This window comes from Aythya ferina (genome assembly GCF_964211825.1).
Source record: "Aythya ferina genome assembly, chromosome: 14".
Taxonomy (NCBI): Eukaryota; Metazoa; Chordata; class Aves; order Anseriformes; family Anatidae; genus Aythya; species Aythya ferina.
Genome location: NC_140312.1, coordinates 2494255 through 2507091, shown reverse-complemented (window position 1 = coordinate 2507091; position 12837 = coordinate 2494255). Strand labels below are relative to the sequence as shown.

At 42.0% G+C, this 12837-nt stretch overlaps 1 protein-coding gene across 2 annotated transcripts in view; it reads left to right on the top strand.

Annotated features, from left to right (window-relative positions):
• Positions 1-12837, top strand: part of FSTL4 (follistatin like 4) — a 368576-nt gene that overhangs the window by 177871 nt on the left and 177868 nt on the right. The window lies entirely within an intron of this gene.

The window sequence follows — 12837 nt, the reverse complement described above, 5'->3', positions numbered from 1 at the left end:
AAAAGTTGCTTTTTCAGAGTGGAATGGCATTACAGGCTTGGGCATGCAAGTCAAAGTTTGGGTGCTGGTGTGATCTAAGCTCTGACCCTGGAACATGTTAGAGAGAAAAGGCTGAGAAGTCTTTCCATGCATCAGTGTGCTGGAAATCCACTCCAAGGCATAGCAGTGTTGAACACAAGTTGTGCAGGTGCTCTGAGCACAGGTCCTGCCCCGCAAACTTCTGCATTAGTAACTAATTGCTGCTGTGAGCAGCTCACTGATGATTCCTGGCAGCTGGGTGAGTATGGGCCATCACAGAGCTCATTCTGGTTATCATTGATTTTGTTTAGCAGATGTTTTCCAGATCATGCAGTTGTTTGCCTCATCTGTCTCAGTATAATGTAAAGAGGTTTTAACTACCATTGTTTTATTGTGTATATAGAAAGGTCAGGTCCTCTGTCTTCTTGTCCTCTGGGCAAATAATCCCTTGGCTTTTCTGTGTGTTTTTTTTTTTTTTTTTTTTTTTGTTTGTTTGTTTGTTTTTGTTTTGTTTTGTTTTTTCTGTGAACACAGGTCTCTAGACAGGAGCTTTATTGCCCGCTGAGGGTGAGACAGCAGAAGGACTTGAACAATTTAAACATATAGCTGTTGCAAAGGCAAAATCTGGTTAGCTTAGATTTCCAGCATGCATGAGTTTGTCTAAACTTCCATTTTTTTTTTTAGGGAAGAAATCCCATTTTATTAGAGCTCTATCAATGTTAAACTGAGGAGGGACCATTGGTTGTTAAAGTGGCTCTGAGATGCAAAGAACATTTCTTCCTCACAGGTGTCAAGACATTGTTCTAGCTGTGCAGTGTGTGGTGCAATTCATTATTGACACAGATTGAGTCCAGTCTTGTGCTGGTGTAAATGGGTTTAATGAACAAAACTTTGCAAAAGAACTGACTTCAGACACGATTTGGAGCTTCATAGCTTGCTTTTGAATGAAGGTAACCAGAATTTCTAAGAATTCAAATAGCAATTTTTGAAAGTAAGTCTGAGTTTATAGGTTATGAAGGTGCTTTGAAAATGTTACTTCAGAAAAACAGGTGTTTGAAGGGCTGGAGACTACTTGGAAGTGCAAAAAGGAAATGCTAACATGGTGAATACCTGTTGGTCACTAAAAGCTGTGGATTCACCAAGCTGTCTGGGCACGTTCAGCAATGACTAAGGATCTCCCTCTGTGGAGTTGGTCCTCAGTAGTTCCTGTGAAATAATTCAACAAAAGCCTCCTTCAGAAGCCTGATGAGTATTAAAATGTTTGCAGAGCAGGTACCACTTCAGGCAAGAAAAGAATATCAGGTGAGTAAAAATGTTTATGCACACAAAAGGATTTAAATTGTTACATGGCAAGATCTGTTTTTTTTTTTTTTCTATTTTTTTCTATAGAATGGTAACTTCTGTATGGATAATGTTTTTTTTCCTAAAGAAACCGGAGTGGACTGGAAGAGGTTGAAGGGTGGAGAGTTTCTTTTTGGAAAGGAGGAAGAACATTGTTCCTTGTCCCTGGTGGAAGAGTTGAATTTGGAAAAAGTTGAAAAATGAAACTTAAAAATATCTAACAAACTACCACAAAAAAGAACATGTAGCAAGCATGCCCTGTTTTCTTTTATCCTGTAGTCATGGATGAGCAAGAGTAATTAAAAACTTTTGCTGAAGCAAGGGGCAATCCTGGCTTACACTCTTCAGAATTTTTTTTCTCTTTTGGACAAAAGGTTTGATTTTGTTAGATTGAAGTTTGTTTCTTTCAAAGGAAAAAAAAAGCCTGGATTGTTGAATGGTCCATGTGTAAACACTGACTCACTGTACTTATTTCCTTCAACAAATAGTCCATTTAATTGATGCTGATGGTCAGTTGTGCCTGGGCTTACAGGGCTGTGTTTATATTAGATGAAAGAAAGATGTGAAAACACTCCTAGCTGTGGATGAGCCTAGTTAAACTGGGATGCATTTGGTTTCCAGCATCAGGACTGCAAATGCTGGAGAAATTTTGAAGCTGCTCCAAAGCCCATTACAGTCGATGAATGGTTTCCTTTGACTTCCATGGGCGCTAGATGAACAGTAATTACATGATCTTTTAATTGCTGTGGTACAGAGGGGAGATGCCTCCCTGACTGCAGCTGGCAGCCATCTTCCACTGTGATGTATGAAGACTGATTTCTTTCTGAATTTAAGTGGCAATGGCTGCAGAGCTGTTTTGTTCCTGGGCTGCCTAGCTGGTGTTTGAATATTCTCCTTTTAGACTAAAGATTCTCTGTGAACTGAAAACAAAACAAAAAAACTCATTCTGGTAGTTGATTAGAAGCTGCAACAACACTTTTCCTATATTCAGTTTAATCCCATTAAGTCAAAATTTTGCTTTCAAACATAACCCACTGCAGTTTACATCCGCATTATACTCCTGTAATGGAAAACAGAACATGTTATGAGGCACCAGATTTTGTGATGCTGGGTTTAAAAGGAAAAACAAGAAACCAGCATGTGGTAAATAAGCACAGGGTTTGAATGATATTTTTTTATTACTCTTCTAAACTCGAATCAGGGGGCAAGTTAGAGGAGGCAGACCTTTTTTCCAACTAACCATTTCTTTCTTATTCCATTTCTATCTAAATACTTTTCCATTATTTACTCCATATGTTTATACACCCACACCCCATGCAGTTCTTGCAGAGAGGATGCAGTATTGGCTTCTGTGATGTTTGTTTTCTAGATTGTTTTTGTCTCCCTTACTATCTGCTGGCACCCCAGTGAGTGTGTGTTGAGCAGATGAGCTCCCTTCACTGGAGATGAGTGGGATTTGACCTGGCTGGGCGTGTCTGGGTGTACAGCTCTCTGGTTTCAGGTGTTAGCATGTTAACTTGTGTTTTTACATCAGCTGTCCAGCATAGGGCAGTGCAGAGGTGCAAGAGAACAGGTTGGACACGGCAAACAGGAACAGGGTGTCAGGAAATGCAGCAATTTGTGCTGACTGGGTGGACACGACATGTATTTAGTGGAAAGGAAAGAGAACAGCATGCAGCGGAGAACAGGGAGGCTAAAAGGCTTACAGCAATTCAGAAGTGCTAGACCAAGCTCTGAAGGGAAAGCCTGTGAGCATTTGGCTTGACAGCGGCAGGACTTCATTTCAAAGATGAGTGAGTTTTTTTACTATGTAATGAGTATAGATGAACATATGATGCTCATCTGTTCCTGTAAATTAAGGATCACAGAATTTAAGCATGTAAAGGCCATGTACATTCATATCTATCAAATTCTACACGTGCAGCAGAAGGGGTCTCTGGTGGCAGTCCTGACTATTCCAAGCACATAAGGACTAATTCTGTGACTTCTGGAGCTGACAAATGCTCCTGCTGCTGTTGGAAGTGCAGGAATAAAAGATGCTCAGTACTAAGAATGAAGTGCAGGCAGAGTATAACTGTATGGCTAAGTGTATGGATAGTCACATTAAGTATAGAGGCAGATATTCAGCAGACACAAATGAGCAAAGCCACACAATTTAATGGACCACCAGTGCTTTTTATTAGCTGAGGATCTAGCTGAAACACTTAACTTTTAATTTGTTTTTGTTGCTCACAATCATCCATTCAACAAATTAGTGTCAAAAGTTGCTTTTTAAACCATTCAGCCAAGAAATGTTCAAGCAGATTGCTTCCACTCTGTTTGTCCATATAATCTTAAATGAGTTGCAACTCCAAATTTATTCAGACAGATGACATCAAACTACCATAAAAATACAAACTATCTGTTTAGCATTAAAAGGATAAAGCCTTTTCTTTGAAGCATTCACAAGCTCTGTATTGTGGAAGTCCTGTTGTATTTTTTTTGTGTTTATTAATGATACATGATCCTCCTCATTGTAGTGAGTTTACTAATCACAGTGTTGAACAAGAGAACAGCACACCCAAGTTGCCGTGGTTTTACTGCAAGCTCTGGAGCTGCATCAATTAGTGATGGAAGATCCAGCCAACAGCTTAAGAAATATTTCATTGCTTGCCACTTGACATTGCATCTTATGCCTTAGATGAAAAAACAACTCATGGTTATAAAACAGTAATGCCCTTTAGAAATTCTATTGACTTTGTCCTTTCCTTCTGCACATTTCAAATTTCCTCCTCTCCATGGAAGATGAAAGGCTCTCAAAACTTGGCAGGAATGGCAAGTTTCTCTCCTCAGACCCTTCAGGAACACAATGAAGTGATCAGCTGTAATTACTACTGTAGTAAATCACCTATTAATTTTCTATGCCATTGTTCTTTTCCTATTGCTAGAGTCCAATAAACTTGTTTTTGTACCTTAACATCCCCTGGCAAATCAGTAACCGTGACTGTACTGCACTGCTCTTTAGAAACAGCTGTGCTCCTATGATTGTGGCTGTTGGGCAATCCAAATGATGTCCAGATTACATGACACAAATGTGCACATTTGTATGTGTATGCTACATGCATATAAAATTGGCACGTTCAGAAACATACCAGCTTTAGCTTTGGGATGTGCTTCAGATGTTCAGAGGAAAGGCTATGTTAAAAATACCTGTTTTGTAGGATCACAAGAACAATTTCCTTGTTTATTGTGCTGATTTTTAAAATTACTCTTTGCTTTAAGCAAAGATTCATGTCTTCATCCATCTGTTCTTTTAATTTTCATAGAAATTTTTATATGCCCTGAAAAATCGAGAGAATGTTTCCAATGAATGGAAATCTGACTGGATATGGATATTTAGGTCAGCGTATTAATGTTAAACTCTTGTTTTTCTAAGCTTAAACTGCAGCCCCTCAGCATTTTTGTACATTTTGTAACATTGAATCCCACCTGATCATTCTTCACATACATGATACCTACTTTTGCAGCGTCAGCAGGGGAATAGGTAGAAATGAGGGTAAAAATCTTTCCAAGAAACTGCTCAAAACATTTTTCAGCTTGTATTTTATTGTAGAGGCAGGCTAATCCAAATTAGGGGTGGAGAGTGGGCAAAATTGTTCACTCCCACATATCAGCAATGGCGTTTAATTATAATTAGATATATTTTGTGGTTCTAGGTGACAGAAGTTAACAGAGGGAGTAAAACCATGCAGATAGGGAAGAACCCACGATAATCAACTCATTTGTTGATGTGTTAGGTGCAGTAAATTAAACAGTAATAGAGATGCTCCTCGGCAGTCTCACCGTGCAGATGGTACTGTGCACACATGGAGCTCTGGACAAGGATGTGTGGCTGCCAACACGAGTGGGGAATTGCAGTTCAGCCAGGGAGCTCGAGTTGTCTCAATGAAGCAGTGCTGATCCTGCTGGTAATCTTTTACTCCCAAATTACTGTTTTTTCATTCATGTGGATTACTTCTGAAAATGTGAGTGCAGCTATGGTTTAGCCTAACGTTGCCAGTAAACGTAGGAAGCCCATTGCACACCCAACTGTCTTACTGCTGGAAGCAGAAGAGCTTTGCAGGCTTAAAGCTGTTGTAAATTGGTACATCAGTTTCTATTTTTAAGTACTTTAGGGCAGAAGGAATAAATTCTGCTCATAGCAGAGTGGGCATGAATGTTGGGGAAGTAAATATAGTATTTGGCTTTGTTAGAGCTGCAGAATGATGCTCCCAAAGGAGCTGCAGCAAAAACTTGAGCAGCAGGAAACCAGGCAGCTGTTACCAGTAGCACAGGAGAAGGAGCTTGTAGGCAAGCTTAGGGTAGTGGCCAGGCTTCACCTCCTTGGATGGGGAGAAGCAGAAAATGGAGTTAAGCCAGAAAACTAACTTTGTGAGAATTTAGAGGGAGATGCAGGAAAACATACATATATGTGTTCCATACTGCTGTTCTTCATAATCCCCGTATAGAGTTTTGAAGCTGGATGTGCCTGAAGGCATCTGTTTTTTCATCTGAATGTAGAATGAACAGTGCTGGTTTGGCAGCAGGATGAGCCTGTTGTGCTGGTGGCCACTGTGCTGCCCATTGCAGCCCTGCTCATCCCTGTCACACCACTGAAGCCATCCTAGTCCCTAATGTGGGGAACAGCTGGGGTATCAGTCAAGTTTGATCTCTTTTCATGCAGAGGAAATTTACTAGAAAAAGGAGGAGAAAAAGATGCAGATCAACCAAGCTTCTCGGAACAGTTAACATCAAAGCAGAATTTACTTGAACAAACTTCTAGCTTCAGGCTACACAAGAATTTTAAGTCAAAAGCATGCAAAAAAGATACCTCCATGCTCAGGAAGCAGCAGGAAACACAACGTGAATTGATGAGCAGGAGGCATTTGCCTTCCAGGTTGGATGCTATTTAGAAACCTCACAAGAAAAATGAGCATATTTCCTGGGGCTAAAAGGAGGGTGGTCTTTTTTTTTTTTTTTTTTTTCTCCCTTGGAAAATGCCAAGTGCCACTCCTTTTGGGACGCTTCTGCAGAGTCTGCCCAGTGCCCCCAGCACAGCGTGTAGGGGCACCCCATGGGCCCCCCAGCAGAAGAGCTGTCTGGACACGTTGTGGGGCTGTGCTGGTGGTGTTGCTTGCTCCTTCCGAACTGAGATGGATTGGCCTCCTGGTCACCTTCAACCCTCAATTTAGATGAAGACTTAATAGATTAGTTTTATTTCATGGGTCTCTCTCCCTCATTTTTTTTCATCTGATAATCTCTGTGCTCCACAGCCTCTAAATTGCCTGTCTTTCCCCAAGAGATAACTAACTAAGCATTTTTCAGTCCCCTAGCATTCCTTGATTCCGCTAGCCTCTCCGTTTCTTCCAGTTACACTAATCACTCCTTTAGAAGATACCAGTATTAATTACACACCTTGTCTTGGCTGCATCTTCCCCCCTCTGGAAGCACTTTTCTTCTCAACCTGACCCACAGAGCATGGCGGGCTTACACTGGTCTTTTAAGATGACTTGACCTTAAGAGAGGGATAGATTTTCAGACAAACAGTCTGTGCTGACTTAAACATCTCTAGCAGCAGCCAGGTTGAAATTCAAAGTGAGATTTTTCCATGTACGTTGGCTGTTGTTCTGGGTGGTGTGTTGCTATTCATGTGAGAAATAAATATTTCACGTAATTATGCTAAAATTGTGGAATTGTACGGGTTGTGAATGACCTTCAAGACCAAGTGTAACCATCAAAATGACCTCCTGAGTTCTGTCATTAAACCATGCCCTGTAGGGCTGTGCTACGTGTCTCAGATACCCTGTGCTTAGCCTTGTACAGTGTCAGCGTTTGGACTCGTACCATTGATTTTTGCCTATCCAGGACCCTCAGCAGCACCTTCCTCACATGGCTCAAGAGTCCTGCCTAGCTTGGTATCATCCACAAACTGATTGTGGGTGCAATTGATCCCCTCATCCAGCTTGCTGATGGAAATGTGAAACAAACCAGGCCCCATCCTGAGCCCCGAGGAGTGCTGCTGGAGGCTGGCTGGCCCCAGGCCTGGTCATGGGGATTATTTGGGCCCTGCCAGCCAGTTCTTCACCCTGTGACCTGAGCACCTGGCTAAAGCTGTGTTTCTCCAGGAAAATACTGCAGAAACAACACCAAATTCCTTACTAAAATCTAGGCCACCGACATCCACAGCATCTCCCTCACGTACTAAGTGGGTCACCTTATCACAGAAGGTGATCACATCAGTCAGGCGGGGCCTGCCCTTCATGGGCCGATGCTGGCTGCATCTTATCACCCGCTTGTCCTCTGTGTGCTGACACTAAAAAAGATCTGCTCTGTAACCTCCTCGGGTACCGAGGTCAGAACGACAGGCCTGTAATTCCCCGGATCCTCCTTCCTGCCCTTGTTGTGGATGGGAGTCATGTTGGCTGACCCCCAGACAGCTGGGGCCTCCCCGGCTGCCCAGATCTGCTGGTGAATTATTGGAAGTCAAATGCTGTTCATACACAGAGTATTGCAGGGTATGGAAGTCTCTCCCCATAATGAGAGGGTGTACGCTGCTTGCACACAACACTAAAAGGTGCAAATTTGTTGGAAACCTTGATATTCCAGAGAAGCAGTTAAAAAAAGCTCTATTGTAAGGGTTAAATAAAAACCGGCAGCAGATGTTTCTGATAAAGGCAGTAGAGTGTAGTATGTAAATACTCTTCAACAAGTCAGCTTCTCCAGCATGTCTCAGAAATTAACAAAATAAGCATCTCTGCAGACTTCCAGCCAGAAAGCCCAAAGTCCAGCATCGCTTATGAGCTTAATCAGGTTTTTGAGTCACGATTTTAAATGCGCTGCTGGGCTGCTTAATGTGTAAGGACATGGTATGTTTTCAATTACAGACTTACTAGGTTTCAATATGCCATTTCTTCCCAAACTGAGCTTTTACCATAAGGCAGAACAATTAAGTTAATACTTTTAGTGCTTTAACTTACTGCCCAAGTATGAGATAAACTAAGACACAAATTGCCCTCTTCACGCTCTCTTAGTTCAGGCACTTGTAGCTAGGTGCCTGTGGCCTTCACCTGTGAGGGGTGTTGAGCATCAGCCTGGGTGGTGCGAGCTGGAGCAGTGGGGTTTTCAGCAGGGAAGGTGCTGATACTGCCCTCGTATTTTCTCCTGGGGCTGCCTGACTTTGTCAGGGCACCAACAAATCGTCACCAAAGCCCACGGGTGGAGAGTGACCTGTGCCGGGGGGTTGGTGCCATAGCCAAGAACCTGGGTGCTTCTGTAGCAAACACAGTGCTTAAATAAGTGGCTTTTGAGAGGGTTCTGCTGCAAGTGGTAAAAGTTCCTTTCAGACATTACATTTCTAAGCAAGACTTCAGCTCGGTGATTAGTGTCAGTATATTTTTAATAGGAAGTTATGAGTCTGTAAAATGGTCCGGTTGTTCTCGGTGTTTGGGAGAGAAAAATCTAGTGTGTGTAAGGTAATGCAATTACTTTTCTGAAGGGTTTTTATTATGCACCTAACAGCACATTTACTGTACTTGGTAGACCAAAATAGAACCAGAATAGAATGAATAAGCCATTTTGATCCGTTGGGTAAATAAAACAGTTAAAGCATTTGTAAATATGTATTTAGTCAGCAGAGCTGATTGGCGATTCTGAAAGTGCTCCAGTCTGAGATAAGTAATCCAAGTTTAATAGCCTTCCATAAATATTTCCTTGTTTGTCACGAGGCAGTAGTTATTTATCCATGCCATGCTGCTTGTTTATTGTTTGATGAGATCTTCAGGAGAATATTAGAGCAGTTCATTGTTTTGCATATAGCTGTAAGGCAGCATAACCATTGCTAGTTGCTTTGCTTGTGGGATGGGGTAGAAGGGACAGGCACCATGTGCATTTAGCACAAGTGTGGTTCTCATATCTTGTCCTCCTCTCCTTCTCCTTTCCAAGTGGTATGTCTTATTGTCACTGCCTATCGTTCAGTTTTGTGAGGTTAAAATGTGCCTTTCTTCTGCTGAACTTCTACCTTCTGTGTGCTAAAGTGTCCCCAAAGATGTGCCATTCGTCAGGGCTGAATCCCTGCCCAGCTGCAATTTCTAATCAAATATAAAACCATTGGGCACTTACTGTGGAATTCATCAAGTTCCATATTTTACCAGAATGAAATTAATATGTGTGAAAAGTGATGCTGGACCTATAGGGCCTATGAATTTCAAAGCCTCTTCCTTCAAAAGGGTAAATTGGAGCCTGGCTTTTAAGTTTGTTCAGCACATTGGCCCAGCTCTGCTGGGTTGTCAGTAAACGACCATTCCTGGGGTTTGTTGTGTGAAATAGTTGGTAGGAAGGCCATAGATGATATCCACCTTTATATAATAGCATAAAGTTACGCTCTTGCTTGGAAAATAAAAAGTACAAGGGAAAAAAGTGTCATGCTTTCCATCTGCAGAATTGGAAGTCTTTACAAATGTCACTTCTTACAAGATTTCAATTTAGCTTCTCATTGCAACTACAAAGCAGGTGACAATAGTATGCAATGACCCTTCATCTATTTGTTTTGCTTCTGCCATTGAAATTCTTTGATGTGAACTGCCTATAACGTTTGTTCTTTGCTTTTCATATTTGAATGTTTTAAACAACAATTTTTTTTTCTCAGAATTACTTGTTAGATTTTTTTTTACTATTCTAAGTTTTCTGTTTTTTTTTTTTTTTTGTTTTTGTTTTTTTTCTTTAGTATTCGTTCTTCTTCCCCCCTATTTACTCTCCTAAAATTGTTAGTTTTTCTTAAATTCTATAAAAGTCCTGTTTAGTTTCAACTCTTCCTTATTGCCCATTAAGTACATAAGTTCATCAAGCACATTTAGCAGAATCAACATCATGGCAAACTTTACTCCCTAGGATAAAAGTCAGTGAAGCCAGAAATTGGAAGCAGCCCTGTGCAGCCTCTCAGCTGTTATCAGCACGTCTGACTCTGTTGGTACCCGTGTCAGTGAGGGATGATCCATTGCCAGAGACGTTTGTACGGAGAAACAAGGGTTTGTGAACACGGAAGCTTGCTGCAAGGAGAAGAGAGGTGCTGCTGGGTTTGAGGTGGGCGTTTCTGCAACCTGGGCTGGGGAGGATGCTGATGAGATGTACCCAGCATGCAGGAGTCAGGATTTGGGCAGTGTCTCTACAGTGAGGGAAGTTTTCAGCAATAAAATGTCTGTGTGACACATAGAAAACCCTCATGAATGCAGTGTATTATCCTAGCTATACAATAATGCTTCAAACAGTGAACCTCAGCAGCAGCAGCCGATAATTGGGCTAAATTCTGGATGAGCCCATGGATGGGGCTGTGCAGTGGGAGAGCTCACTGCCTCTCTGCTCCACTGAATGCTGTTAAGGCTGGCTGGAAAAGTGTGCTGGGTTCTCGAGGCTGGGAGCTCGAGTAGTGCACAGCATCCAGGATCATGGAAAAGTGTGGGAGAAGGCTTGTTATAAAAACAAAGCTGTTTCTGCCTCTGTGGCAGGGTAAGCTGGCCATCCTGGGCTGCAAGAAGTTGAATGGATGTAGAGCTGTGGCGGCTTACTGTGGTCTGTTAGTCTGAAACCAGTGAGGAGCAGCTCCTTGCTGTGAGTCCCAGCATGGGGCATAAGTCCAAGCACATACAGGTACAGTAAATTATCCCCGAAGCCCTGAGTGCTCTCAGTACAAAGCAGCATCTTAATTAGAGGAAAATCTCACATGAAGGTAGCAGTGAAGGGGCAGAGACAACAGAAAGTCCTCTCTTTTCCTTTTGGAAATATCATAAATGCCTCCCACAAAGCTTGGAGGTTTGCATTTGGATGACATCTTGAAATGTATTCACACAGGTCAGCTGGATTAGAGGCATTGCTAAGTGATCATTTCATTAAGTCCCAGAGTTTGTAATTGCCACTGGGACATCCTAATGCATCTCTGGGAAGTGTGGAAGTGCTGGGGAAGTAACCGGGCTTTGAGCGAACTTCAAAAAGATTTCTCTTTGAACGTGAGACAATGCCAAAAATGACTCTTCGCCACCTTTTAGTGTTCACACAACATAAATAGCATCATCAGAGCAAACCCTTGCTGATCTGTGTCTCAGGATTGTGATTCAGCCTTCAAAGGAAGATTGTTCGTTCATCAGGGCCTGTTTATTTATCACAGCTGCATTGCATCTGATTAGACAACCCCATCGTCTTCCAGGCATCTTTACCTGAGCACCTCCAGTATTTTAAAACAGAAGTAATAATTGCAGCCCTCCGTCTCTTCTCTCACCCCGCTCCCTTTCCAGCAGGTAGGAGCTGTGTGATTATTTCACGAGGTGATGTTTGCTCACTGGAGGCTGAGAATCTGGCCTCGTCGTGAGAACAGCTCTGCTTGCTGCCCCTGCCCTGCTGCCTGAGCAGCGCCTTTTGCTGGGGTGTTGGTTTTCTGTTTATTTGGAAAACCTGAAGCGTTATTTTCAGCTGTATGTATGGCAATTAGCAGAATGAATGACATAGCAAACACACTTTATTGTATTCATTTAACAACAGGAACCCGATGAAAAGCAATAAAAGCACCCAACTCGTTTTCCTTTGTATGTAATATTGTCTCAGCACTCGGGCAGCGCCCTCCCCTTTTCAGAGTTCTCATTTTACGTGCGTGGTTTTGCAGCAATAAGTTCCAGACCTTCCTTAAACCAAGCCTATCGCTCATTCTTTCAGCGTGTTCCCATGGGACTGCAGGACTTCTGTCAAAGCAACAGTGGTGTTGCTTTTGGGAAGCTGACTCAGAACAGGAGAGGACGAAGGGGAGCGGGGCCGTGCATGTCCCCATCGCTGCTGCCGATTTGTAAAATTTGCTAATTTGCTAATTTGTAAAGCCACCCCCTAGCTGTAGCTAAATTTCTTATAAGCAAGAATAAGATGGAATTAATAGAACTAATAGCTTTTAAAGCTGGGACCCGTGCTGACAAATACAACAAAGTCCAACTTTTTAATTAATTTCCAGTGAGAAAGGATGAGTTTGGATTCTGTTTCTTTACAAAGATGAAGCTCAACATCATTTATATCTGTAGCAAAGCAAATTCCTCATCAGTTGTTGCTACAAATGCTGCTGTAAAGATAACTGAGTTATTTTCCATAAATATTGCCTGTGCTAGTATTTTTTTAATTACTCATCACCTATGCTAGTATTCTTTTTTAGTTCCTGGAAAGATTCCTGGTGCCACCAATGGCACCGTCATTTTTCCTTAAGGCATCCTATATGGCAGAAGGATCTCAGGTTTCCATGGATGTACCGAGGAGCTACTGGGAAAGCTCTCTAAAAGCAAAAGGTTGAGTTTCTTTTAATAGGATTCAGTTAGTCCTTGGGGAGGACACACAAATTTTCCTTTTAAAATTAAGATAGAAATCTGTGTTCTCTCTGCCCATTATTTATCGGGTAGTAGGATATGAAAGCCAAGGCTTGTAGGGAGAAGAAATATC